This window comes from Chrysochloris asiatica, unplaced genomic scaffold, assembly GCF_000296735.1.
Source record: "Chrysochloris asiatica unplaced genomic scaffold, ChrAsi1.0 scaffold00070, whole genome shotgun sequence".
Lineage (NCBI taxonomy): Eukaryota > Metazoa > Chordata > Mammalia > Afrosoricida > Chrysochloridae > Chrysochloris > Chrysochloris asiatica.
In genome coordinates, this window is record NW_006408588.1 from 16,142,813 (window position 1) to 16,161,594 (window position 18,782).

Consider the following 18,782-nt stretch of genomic DNA (forward strand, 5'->3'; position numbering starts at 1 on the left):
CATGTTTAGTGTTTATCTGTGGCCTTAATACTTAATTGAGTATGTGTTTTGGTATTTTTTATGGTTTCTGATTTCTTCCAGGAAGATGTGAAGAAGTGGACTTCCCTTTTCACTCTTCTTATTGCTTAACTCAGAGTAACTTTCACAGGTGTTGTCTGTTTCCCTGGTATATGGCAGTTGGTATTGGTTCGTGCCTGGGTTTGGGTGTTTTATAGTGTGATTGTAGCTTGGCTATATGGCAGCAGTTGCTGACTCTTCTTGTGTAATATAGGGAGACAAAGAGTCCTCCAAAGGCACAAGGGGTGCATATAACAGCAAAATAGCACCAGCAAAAGAAAAACACATGAAAGAATAAAAAAGACTAAAAAACAGCAACAACAAAAAACTAGACTGAATACTGCAGTCTCTATAATCACAGAAAAGGGAGAGGAGGGAGATAATAAAAAGAAAAAGAAAGAAAAAATCTGTAGCCTAATATGAGTATGACTTCAATATCTTCCCTTCAGCTTCTTGCTTTCAAAGCTGCCTGAGAGATTTCAAGATGCCGGTGTTGGTTGTTATGCTATACCTCAGGCTTTAATTTAATTTTTGGCCTGTTTTGTTTTTAAACTCTCTTTTCCACTCTACAGCCCTGTTCTGCCCTTTCTCGTATTAAAAAACCGAACAAATAAGAAAAGTTCAGGGCCTGCTGTTGGGCTGAGAGTATCTGTGCGCATACGTGGCAGAAGAACCCACCAGTGGTGAGGGTGGGGGGTGTCCACTCACTCAGACTCCCCCTCTAGTCACCAGAATGGAGGTGTGCAAACAGTGGGCATGCCAATGACCAGATACCAACAAAAAGAAAATCAGAACAAAGCAAAACTGACAAACTGTATAGTCCACCTTTGCCCCAAGGTTCCCGCAGCATTTTTCCATGGTGTTTCTGCTTCCCCCACTTGATCTTGCTGTTTGGTCTTGCCCAAGATGTCGGCTCCACGCCTCTGAGCCTGGCCTGGCAGATTCAAAAGTATGTGATTTTTTACTTCAGCTCCAATTTCCACAAGCTATAAGCCTTCAAACTTTTAGAATATTTCTATCTCTGTGGTTCCGAGTTTTGGAGCTCTGCCCTGGATCTGCTTTGCCTGGTATTCTGTAGTATTGCTGATGGCAAACTTCACTGCACCTCCACCCTAGCCACCTTCAAGCCCCACCACTCGTCCATTTTTAAATTTTACAGATGAGGATCCTGAGACTCTGAGAGGGTGAGAAACTTGTCCAAGATTACATTGTGAGCAAGTTGCAGAGCTAGAATTTGAACCTATGGCTTCTTGACTCCAAAATCTATCTGTTTTCTTCAAAGATGCTATGGCTAAGGAGGTCTGGTACTAAAGTGGTTACATGTCAGGCTGCTAATCTCACAGTCAGCAGTTTGAAACGACCAGTGGTTCTGTGGGAGAAAGATGAGGCTTTCTGTTCCTGTAAAGATATACAGCTTTGGAAATCCTATCTAGGGTTGCTATTTGGAGGGTCAAAACCAACTCCACAGCACATAACCACCCCCATCCCACCCATCTGTCAGTCTAGTGTACTGCAGCAACTTGCATGTTGCTATGATACTGAAGTTATACCACTGGTATTTTAAATTACAGCAGAATCACCCATAGTTGACAGACTTCAGGGGTTCTTTCAGACTAAGAAAGACAAGGAAGAAAGGCCTGGTAAGATACTTTGAAATTTCACCAGTGAAAATCCTATGGGTCACAGTGGGAAATAGTCTGATTCTGTGCTGGAAGATGAGCCCTTAGGTTGGAAAACACTTGACATAAACAATGGCCTAAACAATGGACTTGCGCACAGGGCTGGGCGTGAGGCTGGCACAGGACTGGGCAGTATTCTGCTCTGTTGCACATAAGTTATCACAAGCCGCAGCCAGCTCGACTGATGGCAATTAACAACAATTTTACATTCTCTTCCTCTCTCCAGGCCTCCTCCTACTCTAGTTTCCACTTTCACCTAACTGGCTTTCCACTTATTAGAACTTCGATACCTCTAACGTAGTAAGAGACAGGGTAGAAATGAACATGTTAACTACCTATTGTGTGTGTCTGACCTGGGCTCAGTGACTTAAGCACAGTGTCTCTTTGATTCCCTCAGAGAGACAGACAATCCTACATAGCTACATGTACTCCACCCCCACAACACACACACATCCCTCCTGCATGGAAGTTCGCTATGACTAAGGTCAAGTTCAACCATCACTGATTCCAGCATGAAGACAGGTAGACACTTAGGGAGAATGCCCAGGTGTGTCCACCTGCTCCAGAGCCAGCCCGTGGCCTCAGTGGCTTCAGGGGCCACCCCCTTAACTCACTTGCCTGGTGGATCATGGGAGATGGGGTTGCAGATTTCCACCTTTGAGTGAATTGTACGATTCTTTTCTCTGACTCTCAATAAATACGCAAATGTGCACAAATCAGCCGAGACGAATCACAGAGGCCTATCTGTAACGTGGGAAGCCAGCACTTCTATTTTTAGGTAACCCACTTGCTCTGCTATTTCACCTCTGTGGATAGACTCCTCTGGCTGACAAAGGCCTCACTCAGGGAAGCAGGTTTTCAGGGACACTCTTTCATTCCCAGCCACTCTGGCCAATCTCCCCATGTCACCCCCAGCAATACTGTCCCCATCCCCAGACCCTCCAGCCTCCATACAGCTCAAAAACATCAGACAGAGATAGCAGCAGGACCCGAATCCCAGTCTATACCTGCAGAAACACCTTTGGCAGTGAGTCTGAGGGGGTGCCGGTGGATCGGGCCATTCTTCCCTCCTTTTTGGGGTCTGTGTGGGTAGGATGGGAACTCATCCATTTGACACATTCAAGTTCAGTCATTTCATTTTAAGAGGGAACTTGGATGCACACAGAGTAAAAGAGTATCTGGGGAGCATTGGCATCTTTCTGCTGTACTTAGCATGGAATACTGAGACACACCAGTGCTGCTGCAGCGTGTTTAATGCTAACACCCAAGTTAGGGAGACATTTAGGGCCACGCTGGATGAGTTGGCTGGCAACCAAGAAGAATTGGCCAGGTGTTTACTCTTTCATTCATGGAGTCATAAGTCATGGGTAAGTCTTTGGCACAGTTCTAAAGGCAGGGAACCCCAAAGTGAATAAGGCACAGTCTGTGACCTCAAAAAGCTTACGGCTACTATGAAGGCTCCTGCTTTCACAGCAGGGTAAGTATTCTTCCTCTGAAAAAAGTCAAAACAGAACTAACCGGAGAAACGCTCACTCTACAATGCAACAGGGTCAGTACCCTGTGGTCCAACTTTGCTTACAAGGAAAGGGTAGGGGAAGAAGCATGGGCCCTTCCAGAAGAATGGGTGGCTGAGTACCACTTCACACAGCAGCTAAGCCACCAACTCAGAATACCAAGAAATAGGCAAACGCCTCATGGGCACGGTAACCATAGATTGGAGGTGGTGCCGGTGGATCAGGCCATTCGGCCCTCCTTTGTGGGCTCTGTGTGGGTAGGATGGAAGCACATCCATTTGACACATTCAAGGTCAGTCCTGGCTGAAGATCTCCCATGGTTACCAAGAGAGCTCAAAGTCTCTGGCCTAGGGGGACTAGGAGGGAGACGGGGAGCAGGAAAGGTAGTACCTCTCCTGTGGTGAAGGAGTCCTGGTAGCTCTGTGGATAAAGTGTGGGGCTGCTAAGTGCAAGGTCAACAGTTCAAACCCACCAGTCGTTCTGCAGGAGAACGCTGCAGCAAGCTGTGACTAAGTTCACGTCTACAAAGACTTAGAGTCTCGGAAGCCCCATGGAGCTGTTCTACTCTGCTCTATAGAATTACCAAGAGTCAGAATTGACTAAATGGCAGTGAGTTTGGTTTGGGGTTTTCTCTGTGGTTTAGTTCAGGTTCATGCAGGTGACATACTAATTAATGACTGTACCTGGTGAGTTTAGGGCATATATAGGAAACAGATACTAAAGGGCGGAAGGAGGAGAGAGGAGAGACATACTGTCTAATCCATGGAGTAAGGAACCCTGGTGGCTCAGTGGGTAAACATGTGACTGCTAAGCCACTTCATAGGTGGAAGATATAGCAGTCTGCATCCAGGAAAGAGGACAGCCTTAGAAACCTAAGGGCAGTTCCCCTCGTTCCTATAAAGCCACTCTGAAAAGATTGAAGTTGTCAAGGACTTCTTTCTTCTTGGATCAACTATCAACACTCATGGAAGCAGCAGTCAAGAAATCAAACGACGTATTGCATTAGGCAAATATGCTGCACAAGACCTTTCTAAAGTGCTGAAGAGCGAAGATGTCAGCTTGAGACATTGGCTACCTAAAATGTGCCTGACCCAAGCCATGGTATTTTCAATAACCTCATATGCATGCAAAAGCTGGACAGTAAATAAGGAAGACCATAAAATTGATGCTTTTGAGTTATGATGTTGGAGGAGAATATTGAAAGTGCCATGGGCTGTCAAAAGAACCAATAGCTCCATTTTGAAAGAAACACAGCCAGAGTGCTCCTTGGAGGCCAAGATGGCCAAACTTCATCTCTCATACTTCGGACATATTGTCAGGAGGGAGCAATTGCTGGAGAAGGATATCATGTTTGGTAAGGTGGAGGGTCAGAGAAAAAGAGGAAGACCCCCCAACGAGATGGATTGGTCAAGTGGCAGCATCAGTGGACTCAAGCATAGCAACAGTAGTGTGGTTGGCCCAGGATCGGGCAGTGTTTTGTTCTGCTGTGCATAGGGTTACTGTGAGGTGGTACTGGCACCTAACAACAACAACAAGTCAGAATGGGCTCAGTGGCAGTGGTGTTGTTGTGCCGTTGAGTTGGTTCCAACACTGGTGACCCTGTATAGAGTTTCCAAGGAGCAGCTGGTGGCTTTCAACTGTCGACCATGTAGTTCACAATCCAGTGCTGAGCCTATAGTCCCATGCCAGGAGTACATGGCTATGGGTTTTTTTAGAGAATCCACAGAGTGAGGACAGATTTCTCACATTATATGAGGAAGACTTGGGCTTGATTCCCAACCGTCTCCACCACCCATCTGTTGCTAAGACTCTGATAGACTTCAGTGGAGCTTCCTGACTAAGATGGTGTAGGAAAAAAGACCTGGTGATCCACTTCTTAAAGTCAGCCAGTGAAAACGCTATGGACCGCAGAGTCTGACCCTGTTGTGCATAGGGTGGACTTGACAACAACTATCAGCAACAATCCACAAAGTGGTGGTGAAGGTTAAGTAGTGAAGTAAGCAGTGGCTCAGTAAGAATCCAAAGAGTAGTGGTCAAGAGAAAGTGAGCTAGCGCCAGGCTGTCCTTGAGTTTCAGAATCCAACATCACCACTTCTTACTTTCTGTGTGACCTTTGACAAGTTACTAAGCCTCTCTGGGCCCCAATTTCCTTAGCTACAAAAGAGGGCTGCAGTACCTTCCCCGTAGTTGTGAGTATAAATGAAGCAAATATATGTTCATCTCCTAACCACCTGCCACCTCCTACTTGTTGAGGACAGTGCCTGACAGGTATAGCAGATGCTCAGAAAGTGTCTGTCGTCATCTTCAGCATCCAAATCCCTCTCCCTCTCTGACTGTCAGCATCCACCAGGGCTCAGCTAGAATTGCCCATCCCGCACCTACTTGCCGAGCATCTGATGAACACAGTGAAGTCCAATCATAAGAGTGGGTCCTGGCTGCTGTCCACCACCATACACACACTACTTCTCCTCCGTGGTCTCCCCTTGGGCTTTGGACCCAGCTCCCCTTCCTAACTCTAGCTAGCAATGTTCTAAATTGAGCCGAGTGAATCCTGGCCTGTTCCACTCTCTGTGTCCCCTCCTCCCCCTTTTATTTTGGCTCAGGAACGTGTCCCCAGCATGTCAACAGCAGTGGGAAGTAACCTAATTAGTATCTATTTGATAGACTGCCCACCCTCACGTCCCACTGGCAATCCAGCAGCCTTTTTCTGCAGACAGGAAAATATTTCCTTGCTAATTAATCTGAGCGCAGGGATTTGAGCTTGGACCAAGGCGGGGAAATCCATCTCCATGAGTCTTGCTCAACTGCATCTGTTACTCCCACAATCATTTCCTTCCCCCAGACTCCCCCTGCTACCCCCCACCCTTTCCAATCTCATCTCCTACCTTTATTAAAGCTGGTTACCCTGATGACTTCCCCCTTGCCCCGAGTGGCCCCTCACATGAAGAGGCAGCTCTCAGAGGACCTGCTTCGGGTTGATTTTCTCCTCCAGCATCAGGTGCTTCCCAAGGATCGGCAAGTTCACGCTCCTCGGCTGCTGGAGGCTGAGATGGCAGCGGCTTTGCCGAGTTCCTGCTCCCAGTCCCCATCAGAGTAGTAGGAAGCTCGCTGTGGTGCCTCCTGCCCCCACCACCCATGCTCCCAAACAAACATGCTTTAAATAAGGCTCAGCCTCTGTCCCTAGGCCCTGCCCTGGCCCTCTGTAGAATCCTCTATTTGCATCAGAAGAGGTTCCTACGAAAGGGACACATGTACACATGTACACGAGTCTCCAGGCACAGGCATTTGGATCCAGGTCTAGGCTGTGGATGGGAGTGCAGGAGGGAAAAGAGGGTCATTCATGATAACATGGTGCTGGTCCCATTTCTGTTAGATGAGCTTAGTATCAATGGAAAGAGAGCTATTTGCGTGATATTAACCTATTAGACAAACATACAATGTGTGCTGTGTGAGAGAGAGATCCATTGTAATGTAGCAGGTCATCAATTGTATCTGCTTCCTCAGCACCCATTCCTGTTTCTGGTAACCTCACTACTCCAATCTTCCTTTGGAGAATCAGCCCAGCTCCATTAGCTGTAGCCGGGAGTGTCCGTCGATCACATGACTTAAAACCAATCCCATGTTGTCTCCTGGGGAGATGCCTTTATATATACATATATCTGGTAGCGTAGTGGTTATGAATCGGACTGTGAATTGCAAGGTCAGCAGTTCGAAACTACCACCTGTTCCGTGGGAGAAAGATGAGGCTTTCTGCTCCTGTAAAGATTTACAGCCTCGGAAACCCTGTACAGGGTTGGAACCGACTCGACGGCACTTAACAAGAACAACAACAAATATATATACACAAACTTCATCTCTCATACTTTGGACATATTGTCAGGAGGGACCAGTCGCTGGAGAAGAATATCATGTTTGGTAAGGTGGAGGGTCAGAGAAAAAGAGGAAGACCCCCAACGAGATGGATTGACCAAGTGACAGCATCGATGGACTCAAGTGTGGCCACAATGGTGAGGTTGGCCCAGGATCGGGCAGTGTTTCGTTCTGCTGTGTATAAGGTCGCTATGAGTAGGTACTGACTCGGTGGCACCTAACAACAACAACAACAACAAAAACATTTAATTTTTCTTTAGTAGAAAGTTTCATAGAAAATTAGTTTTCCAATCAATTCAGACACAAATTGTTTTGTGACATTAGTTGTCATCCCTGCAATGAATAGACACTCTCACCATTTCCTCCCCAGTTCCGGTTTTCACTTGCCCAGTTCTCCACCCCTTCCTACTGCCTCATCTTTGGTTTGGGGCAAATGATTCCCTTTGGTTTCTTATGGTTGATTTTTGTAAGGTGTTGCCCACCCCCCACCCCCCACCCCGCCATGTTAAAAAACAAGCCTACTGCTATCAAGTGTTTCTAAGACTATTAAATCTTTACGGACACAGAAAACCTCATCTTTCTCCTCAGAGTGGTTGGTGAGTTTGAACTACTGAACTTGAGTTTAGCAGTCCAGTGCTTATCCTACTGTGCCACCAGAGTTCCTGTTGATTTTACAGGCCCAACTGCTAACTGGCTGAAAGGCAGATTCCAGAAGTATCTTCAGTTTCGAGTTAGAAGCCTATCATATCATAGGGTAATAGTTTCAGCAGTTCCTCTAGTCTGTTTCAGACAAGAAAGTCTAATCTTTCTTTTCTTCTAATTTTGTTCTGTATCTTTTACCCATTCTAACTGGGACCTCATATTGTGGTCGGCATTAGTAGCCAGGAACCATCTAGTCCTTCTGATCTCCATTTGAATGTACTGTGATTCATGGTGGGCCATCAATTCTTTGGACTAATAGCTTCCTTTGTGTTTTCTTCACTCTTCTTTGCTCTAGGCACAAAGACACCAATAGTTATTTCTTAGATGGCCACTCAAAAGCTCTTAAGATCCCAGACATTACTAATTAGACCTAAGTAGAACATTATATTATTGGAACCAACTCAACAGCACTTAACAACAGCATGTGTATCATAGTCTGTTTATCCATTTATCCACTGATGGACACTTAGGTGGTTCCCATCTTTTTTTCTCTTATAAATAGTGCTGCAATGCACCTGGCTGTGCATGTGAAGGAGCTTCAAAAAAGTTCTTGGGAAAATGGAATTAAAAGAGAATGGAATTTTTTACCTATACTTATGGGTGTAGTAACTCAAAATATCAACTGAGAGGGAAGGCATCTTCATCCTACCCCCTCTGTATGCAGGGGTAATAGGGATGGGCAACTTAGACATTGGCTATCTAAAATGGGGTGTGGGGGGGCAATAAAGGCATGAAGTGGCTGGCTTATAAGTTTTCAAGAGGGAGTTTAGTTTCAGGGTGTGGGGGAAGGTAGAGTTCCCCCTAAATAGTTTTTGTCTTGTCTAGATGGGTCTGGTGAAAGGAGATGGGAGATAAGATTCTTATGATTCCATAGTGAGTAATTGTTATCATGACTAATTGTGATTGTCACAACAGTAAATGGAGAAGTTCTGTAACACAAAGGGGGAAGTAGTTAATCTTACAGTCCAGAACAGAGGACTCTAGGACCATCAAGGAGAAGAGCATGAGCTGAATGTGAGATCCTATCCAGAGAATCAGCAACACCCGAGATGGAGGTAGAGCTAAGACATGGAGTGACAGAGCAGCTGAGAACTCTAGACTCATGGAAAGAGAAAGGCTGTGTGCTGGTGGCCAGGAGGCAGGGTTGCAGAATATACCCTTTGGTTGTTTAAAATGATTACATATTCCTGAGTGTTTTGGTGTACAATCTCCCCCACCACACAAAAAAAAGATAATGGAATGTTCCCACAAACTTTCTGAAGCCCCTTTGTACAGCAATTCATGTCATACTATTTCTCCTGGATATACACCTAGGAGTTGTTGTTGTTGTTGTTGTTGTTGTTAAGTGCCGTCGAGTCAGTTCTGACCCATAGCGACCCTGTACAGGGTTTCCGAGGGTGTAAATCTTTACAGGAGTAGAAAGCCTGATCTTTCTCCCGTGGAGCGGCTGGTAGTTTCGAACCGCTGACCTTAAGGTTCGCAGCCCGATTCGTAGCCACTACGCTACCAGAGCTCCTTATACACCTAGGAGTAGGACTGCTAATTCGTATGATATTTCTTTTTCTAGCTTTTTAAGGGAACACCACACTGTTTTCTATAGTGGGTATACTATTTTGAAGTCCCACCAGCAGTGTGTAAGTTCCAATCTTCCCGTAGCCTCATCTGCACTTGTTGTTCTTTTCCTTTTGGTTGGTACCATTATTGCTGAAGTGAGATGATAGCTCATTGTTGTTTTGATTTCCATCTCTGGTAGGCAGTTCAACCCCACCAGTCATTCCATAGGAGAAAGACCAGGCTGTCTGCTCCCGTAAAGATTTAGTTTTGGAAACCCTCTGTAGGATCCCCATGAGTTGGAAATGACTCAGTGAAAGTGGTTTTGATTTGAGTTTAATGGCTAATGATTAGCTTAGTATATTTTTCTGTTCATTAGTCACATGAATGCCTTCTTTGGTGAAGTGTCCGTTCATTCATGTTTTTTGCCCATTTTTAGTTGGACTGTTTCTCTTTTTGTTGGTGAGAGTGTCTTGAACCAAGTATCCCAAAGGCAAAAAAAAAAAAAACAGTCAAGAAAACCCATATCTCTATCTGCCCTGGTTCCTGGGATCTCCTCTCTCCTCCCAATAAATTGATTACAGTTTTGCTTATGTTAGCTTTGTCAGTTTTTCTATTGCTTTCAACCAGATGGCCCTGGAGCTGATGAAGAGATGTTCAAGGACAATTCTCTCCTTCCTTTGTCAGACTCCCCTCTAGCTCCTGCAGACCAGGATTATGGGATTTATTATTATTATTCAGAGGTTGAACAATCTTATAATGCAATTGCAACAGAAGAGACTTGTTATGAATTAAATTGACCCTCAGAGCTGTGTTGATTCCTGGCTCTGGGATTTGTAGATGTGATCCTATTTGGAAATAGGGGTTTTTCTTTTGTTATGCTAATAAGGTCATACCAATATAAGGTAGACCCTAAAGTGTACCATGTCCAACACAGGAGGGATGCTCTCTCAGTTCCCATATCAGTCAATGTCCCCAGTCAGAATCAATGTGGAGGAGCAGAGCAAGACTACTGAGATGGTCAGCGATGCTCAAATCCTCCCAGTATCAAATGGCAGCTGGGAGGGAGAAGGAGAAACTCCAGGTGGTGTGGTCAGTGGTGAAGGTGCTCCTTTTCAGTTGAGCAATCAGCTAAAATGCAGGGAAGCCAGCTACTTCATCTGCTAGCCCATTAAGGTAGGTGCGTACATAGCTCCTCCAAAGATATGCATTTGAGGATGTTGTTTTTTTGTTAGATGCCATTGGGTTAGCTCCACCTGACTGTGACCTCATGTATGACTGAACCAAAGGTTGCTCAGTTCTGTGCCATCCTCACAATATGTTTGAGTCCATTGTAGCCACTGTGTTAATGCATCTAATTAAGGGTCTTCCTCTTTTTCATTGACCCTCTTCTTTATCAAGCATGATGGTCATGTCCAGGGACTGGTCCAAATTAAGCAAAAAGGAAGTCTTGCCATCTTCCTTTCCAAGGAACATTCTGGCTGTACTTCTTTCAAGACAGATTTGTTCATTCTTCTGGTGGTCCATGGTTTATTCAATATTTGTCACCAACACTGTGATTCAAATGCCTCAAGTCTTCCTTTTTCATAGTCCAGCTCTCACATTCACATGAGATAGTTAGAAATACCGTGGCTTGGATCAGTAGCACCTTACTCACCAAAGTTGGGGGGATAGCACAGTCTAACCCCAACACGGAAACTGGTATTTTCTCAATGATAAAGGTATCTTGCCCTTTCCCTAAGCTAGTGCTTTCTATGTAGCATTTGTTTGTTTGTTTGCTGCTCCATCTGAGTCCTACTTACATAATAAACCCACCCCAGAGGCCTTTAGCAGTACTTTCCTTTGTTATTCAAGGAAGGGCTCTGGATTTTATTAAATTCTAAAGTTGCCATAGTGTCTTTCTGAGAGAATTAGCCAATTATTCTAGAGTTGAAGGAAGTCATTCATTAGAAAGGAGAAATAATGTCCCAATGACAACTTTATGTCATTACTGTCAAGAGAAGGAGTCCTAGTGGCTCAGTGGTTAAGCTCTCATCTGTTAACCAAAAAGTCGGAAGATACAGCAGTCTGCTTCTGTAAAGGTGACAGCCCAGGAAACTCTGAGGGGGGCTCTACTCTGTCCTATGACGTCACTATAAATCAGAATTGACTTGACAGTAATAGGCTTACTTTTGACTCTCTGGAGAGAAATAGCAGAAATTTCATTGTTTAACAAATACTCTAGAAAATCCATATAAGTTCCATCCGTTTATCCCCTCCCAGTGGTAGGGAATAATCATCTGGTTATTTTCTTGTAATAGACAACGTGCTACCAGCCCTGGTGGTGGAAAGTGGACACTTTCTCCATTTGGAAGCATTTCTTAAGAACAGTAATCCTCTGCTGTTGAGGTGATCCTGACTTGTGGAACTCCCATATGTCCAGAGTAGAACCGCTCCATAGAATGGTCCTAGTTATAACTTTCCCAGATTGCAAGGGAGAAGGGACTCGGAATCATCAAGATAACACTGTGTTGGTTTGAACTGCCAACCTTGAGGTGAGTTGGTGTTGCTGTTAGGTGTCATTGAGTTAATTCCAACCTCATGAGCAACAGAACAAAACACTGCCCAGTTCTGCACCATTGTTGTTATGTTTGAACCTTTAAGTTAGAGGTCAAGACACCATGTGTGTCTCCTAGGGACCTTTCTGAGGAAACTATCGGATAATTCTCCCCTGTTCTGGGCCTGAGATGCCCCTGAAGACATCACAGTTCCTGCACAAGGCAAGTTCTCTCCTTACCTCCTGTTTTAGTTTGTTGTTGTTAAGTGCCGTGAAGTCACTTCTGACTCATAGCAACCCTATATAGGGTTTCCAAGGCTTTTACATTTTTGTATTAGCAGAAAGCCTCATCTTTTTCCTGCAGAGTGGCTGGCAGTCTTGAAACACAGACCTTGTGGTTCCAGTACTTGTCATATGGAGCTTTACTTACTAGCTGCCTAAAAAATAAAGCTCTTCTAGACCTAAAGAAGGAGCTCTGGTAGCGTAGTGGTTATGAATAGGGCTACGAACCTCAAGGTCAGCAGTTTGAAACTATTAGCTGTTCTGCCAGAGAAAGATGAGGCTTTCTGCTCCCGTAAAGATTTACAGCCTCAGAAACCCTGTACATATAGGGTCGTTATGAGTTGGAACCGACTCCACGGCACATAACAACAACAACAACAGACCTAAAGAATAAGCGCTGGACTGCAAGTTCAGTTTGAACTGCTTGGGTGACAGTTCAAACCCACTAGCCACTCCTTGAAAACCCTATACAGGGTTGCTGTGAATCGGGACAAAACAGCACTTAATAACAAACAATATGACCTAATGATGAGTCCTGGTGTGGTGCTGTAGGATAAGCACTGGACTGCTGACCACAAAGTTGGTGGTTCAAAGCCCCAGCTGCTCTTAGGAAAACCTAGCAGGAGTGGGAAACCTTTTGTTCTGCCAAGGGCCATTTGAAATTTTATAACATAGCTTAATGTAAATGTATGTGACAATGAAAAAAGCTCTTAGATTTATTGAATTTTTAGTCCCATCTGCAGTTGCCTGGGCAAGGCCAGATCGCATGATCTCTAGGATATTCTCTACCTGTGTCAACTTGATTGAGCCAGGATTCCCAGTTGCTTAGCAGTTGATAGTTAACTGTATGGTTACTGGCTAGGAACAGCCAATCAATTGAAAAGATGTTTCCTTGGTGGTGTGGCCTGCTCCCAATATAATGGACGCGCAGGAAAGACTTGCTCTCTTCCCCACTGGATCTGGATCTCACCTCTGGGTCATCCTCCAACCTCTCTTTCTTTGAACCTGAGCCAGCAGCCTGCTCTGTTGTGTGCTTGTCTGCTGGGCCTGCCTGCCAAGTGTGCCTGGAAAACCGGATGCCCACAGGAGGGCACACCTGATCCTATCACCCCAGCTCATGTGCTCTGTGCCACAGGTTTGCAGTGCGCCTGCCCAGACCTTGGTTGCCCGTTACCCTGCTGCCGCCCCTGCTCCAGCGCTGAGGTCCCACTCTGTGGTCTGACTTCAGAATCCTGCCTTGTAGGCCCGCTCATCGATCTTGGTTCTCCTGGCCTGCACTTGGGGCTCTCCTGTCTCTACAACTGTGAACCATTCCCTTGATAGAAACTTCTCTTTATATATAAGTTGCAATGGTTTTGCTTCTCCAAAGAACCCAGAATACTAGAAGAGGGGGGACACTGAGTGCCTTCCACACTAATCCTGTGACTTGGTCTCTCAGGGCTTTGGATTCCCAACAAGAAAATGAGAACGTTAATAGTTAACAGCACCGAGCCTCTGTGTGGATTAAATCTACAAATGCAGGTGAAGAATTTAGAAGAAGGGTATGGGTTCAGTGGTGGTGGTGGCTGTGTGCTGTGGAGTCGGTTCTGACTCATAGCAACCCTGTACAGGGTTTCCGAGGCTGTAAATCTTTACGGGAGCAGAACGCCTCATCTTTCTCCCACTGAACAGCTGGTAGTTTTGAACTGTTGACCTTGCAGTTCATAGTCCGACTCGTAACCACTATGCTACCAGAGCGCCTTATGTGTTCAGTACATGTGGGCAATTACAAGTATTAGGTAGTGGTGGTTGTGTGCCATTGAGTCAGTTCTGACTCATAGTGATCCTGTATAGGGTTTCCGACGCTGTAAATCTTTACAGGAGCAGAAAGCCTCATCTTTCTCCCACAGAGCAGCTGATGGATTTGAACTGCTGACCTTGCAGTCAGCACCCTAACTATAGCCCGCTATGCCACCAGGGTTCCTTACAAGTACTGGAGGACAGGAGAGATAACAGAGAACTCTCTGGGTTCCCAGCATGCGTTTGTTGAACTGAGTAGCAGCCTACTTGGCTGCTGCAGAAGCTGTTCCAGTACCACAGAGGAAGAGGAGGCGAGGGAGAAGGCTGCAGGTTGACAGGTCCACAGGCCACCAGGATGAGTGATGTCTAGCACTGACAAAACACAGCACTCCTGAAACCCACCTCTCTGTCTCTTACAGGGGACTAAACTCTGGGGTTCTGTCATCTCTGGCACCTATATATATTGAGCCCTTCCTGTGGTGCTATAGGATTAGCATTGGACTGTGAGCCACAAAGTTGGCAGTTCAAACCCACCAGCAGATCCTTGGAAACCCTATACAGGGTCCCTAGGAATCAGACCAACTAGACGGTACTTAACAACAACAGGTATTAGAAACTGCAAATTGCCTAATACGCCTTCTCTGCTGTAATCCTCACAACATCCCTCTATAACATAGATAGCACTGCTATTGAAAATTGAAATTCAGACAGGTTCAGAAACTTGCCTGGGATCACACAGCTCAAAAGTAGCAGAATGGGGAGTCCAACTACGTCTGTCTGAGAGCCCAACCTGGTATCCACGGGGCTAGTAATAAGCAGAGAGGCTGGCAGAGAAAAGGGAACAGGTCAAACTCTTATGTCTCAATGCACTCACACTTTGAACCCCACTCTCTGGCCTCCATGAAGTGACAAGCAGGTTCCCCAGATCTGCATGAGTCATTGCCCCATTTCCCCAGCCTGCACTCAGACCTGGTCCAGCTTTTGGAACACCTGACTCACCCCACCTCAGCCCCTCACACTGCCCTGTTCCTCACCGCAGTCTCATCATCACTGTGACTGTCCCATTCTCCTCTTGATTCCATGTAGTTGTCACCGTCTGATCCCCCGTGCTTCCCAAAGTCACTTTCCTCCCCCTGGGAGGTGAAACCTCTTTCTTCAGATGCTGTTCATCTATCTTGAGCTCATGAGCTGGCCTTGCTGACCCTAATTGCTTCTAGCACCCTCCCCTGCCACCGACATGTGTGCTGTCACCACGCCAAAGAGACGCTCACCATGCTGACCAGTAGCCCCTGTCTCTGCCCCATCACCGGGATGGGAGAGAAGGCCAAAGGCCCAGAGGGAGAGCAAGAGGATGACAGAGCTCATGGTGTCGACTGGAGGGGAGACAGGCTGCTCCAGGGGGGCTATAAATTCCCTTCTAATTCCAAATAATTCCGATTACACGGATGAGTAGTTTTCAATCAGGAAGATAATCTCAGAGATAGATAGCAGGATAATTGTTCGTAGCGCCGACGTAAATATTGTGTCGTTTCTATTCATCTTCGCGAATCGGCTGTCAGAGTTGTCACTCATTCATCACAACAAATTAAATATAAAATTTTAAGAGAGAAAATCATGCCTGGGGGTGGGGTGGGGGAGAAGGGGCTGTCCTGCTGTGGGGAGGGACTGTGAGCAAGAGGGGGATGTGCAGCCAGAAAGCTGTTGCCAGAAATGCATTTAGTATACTTATTTATGAAAGCAAATGTAACCGGTAGCTGGGCTGTAGGTCTCCATGATCCTCCCTGCAGGGTGTGCACGGGAGCAAGCGTGCATGCAGACACCCGCAGAGGCACAGAATGCAACAATGAGTCAGAGGTGTGGACTGTCCAGGTGCCATCACCCTGAGATGAGACAAGACAGAAGTGCGGACCCATCTGAACCCAGAGGTGGGTTGCCTGTGTTTGCTCAGGCTGGCTCAACTGGACAATGGGTTCCCAATTCATTTCTCTTCATTAGAGTTGCCACTAATGATGTGACTTAAAACAGACGTCTAGTCTCTCACAGTTTTGTCAGCTAGAAGTCCAAAATTGGGGTGCCAGAAATGTGGGTTCTTTCTGGAGCATTTGAGGGAGACTCTTTATCTCTCTTAGCTTCTGGTCGCTGCCTTGGTGTTTCTTGACTTATTATTGATGAGTACCAATTGCCATCAATGATCCTGACTTATGGTGACCCCATGTGTATCAGAGTAGAACTGTGTTCCATTGAGGTTTTGTGGTTGAGGTTTTTTTTTGTTTTCAGAATTGTCATCTACATTGCATTTATTAATTTTTTAAACCGTGCTAACTGGTATTAATTGTGAGGGTGACATGGGATCAGGGCAGTGTTTCCCTTCTGTTGTACAGGTGGTTGCTATGAGTCAGAACAGACTCAACAGCACCTAACAACAACAACGGGTGTTAATGGGAGATGGCTGATGTTTATTTTATGAAAGGGATATATCTGGTCGTTCTTTTGAAGTGCCCTAAGTACAGTCTGCTGGACTGAGATAAAGAGTCCTGGCGATGCTGTGGGTTAGGCATTGGGCTGCTAACCAGAAAGTCAGCAGTTCAAACCCACTAGTTGTTCCACAGAAGTAAAATGAAGCTGTCTGCTTCCATAAAGATTTACAGGCCTGGAAAGCCTGTGGGGTAAGTTCTATCCTGTCCCATTGGGTCGGTATGCGTCAGAATCAACGTGGGGACTGAGATGTGGCGTTGGCTACCATCTTTTCTGGAGTCCTGGTGTAGTGCTGTGGGTTAATGCACTGGACTGCAAGATCAGTTTGAACCACAGGGTCGATGGTTCCAGCTTACTAGTCGCTCCTCAGAAACCCTATACAGGCTCCCTATGAGTTGGAACCATCTCAACAACCCTTAACAACAACAACTGTCATCTTTTCTAACCCTAGTCACAGGCTAGGGTAACAGTCCTAAGAACAGTGGTTCTCAGAACTTGGATACAGCCCAAGTGTACCAGGATTTCTTCTGCTGCTTACAATTTAGGTTATTGATATATTAGAAGCAGTTAACTTATGCACCCAATTATGTATCCTAATTCTTTTCCTTCTTTTGCTCATTTATTATGTATTTGTTCCTACATTTTAGTGATTTTCTTGTTGTTGAGAAGATGCCTAGCAAAACATTCCCTGATCCACCAGTTTCTACACATACCATTCAGTGACACAGATGACTTTCTTCCAATTGTATAACCATCCTCACCCTCTTTGTCTGAGTTGTTCCTCTCCCAGTAACATAAATTCACTGCTCCATAAGGTTCCTATCTGGAGTCCTCATGTGGTACTGCAGGTTAAGGCACTGGACTGCAAATCAGTTTGAACCACAAGGTTGACGGTTCAAACTCACCAATCGCTGAAACCCTATACAGGGTTACTCTGGGTTGTCATACTGTGGTAGTTTGTATGTTGCTGTGATTCTGGAAGCTATGTCACCAGTATTTTAAACACCAGCAGGGTCATCCACGGTGGACAGATTTCAGATGCGCTTCCAGGAAGAATGCGAGATGAACTACTTTAGAATATTTAGTCACTGAAAACCTTATGAATAGCAGTGGAACACTGTTAGCACCAGATTATTGAATACTGAAACATGATAAAGAGTACCAGAATATTGTCAGATATCGTGCTAGAAGATGAGTCCCTCAGGTTGGAAGGCACTCAAAATGTAATTGGGGAAGAGCTACCTCCTCAAAGTGGAGTTGACCGTGATGACACAAATGGAGTAAAGTCCATGGGACCTTCATTTGCTGATGGGGTGCAACTCAAAATGACATATTGTCAGGAGGTACCAGTCACTGGAGAAAGATACCATGTTTGGTAAACTGGAGGGTTGGAGAAAAAGAGGAAGACCCAAAATGGCATGGGTTGGCACAGTGACAGCAGCAAAGGGCTTAAGTGTAGGAACAATTGTGAGGTTGGCCCAGGACCGGGCAGTGTTTCGTTATGTTGTGCACCGGGTCACTATGAGTTGGTATTGACTCAATGGCACCTAACAACAACAACAAGGGTCAGAACCGACTTGATGGCACTTAACAGCAACAACAAGGTTCCTATGTAATCTTTTGAGTTGTTGTTAACAATTTGATCTCATATAGACAATGCTTAGAAAAATATACGCCCAACCCCAAACCAAACCATTGAGTCGATTCCAACTCATACTGAGTTCATACAATGTTTCAGAGGCTGTCAATCTTCACAGGAGCAGAAAGCCTCCTCTTTCTCCCATGGACTAGCTGGTGGATTTGAACTGCTAACCTTGTGGTTAGCAGCCAGTGCTTAGGCCCACTAGACCACCAAGGCTCTTTTATAATGCTCAAGACACACCTTTTTACTAGTAAAGTTTGGTTTTAAGATGACTTCAGGGAATGCTTTTTGGGTTAGACTGTTTGGTAGATACATCACCTCAATCTCTGCCTGTACTGACACATGACATCTCCTCGTCTGACTGTGTCTTTGTTTAGGACACCAGTTATAGAGAGATTAAGGCCCACTGTAACCACTTGTGATACGTAGATGGCACATCCTTGCTTGCTAAAAGAAGACTTGAAGCACTTACTGATGAAGATCAAAGACTACAGCCTTCAATACTGATTATACCTCAACGTTAAAACAAAAACAAAAAATCCTCACGGTTGGACTAATAAACAACATCATGATAAATGAAGAAAATATTAATGTTGTTGAGGATTTCATTTTACTTGGATCCACAATCAATGCCCGTAGAAGCAGCAGTGAGAAAATCAAACAACAGACTGCATTGGGCAAATCTGCTGTAAAAG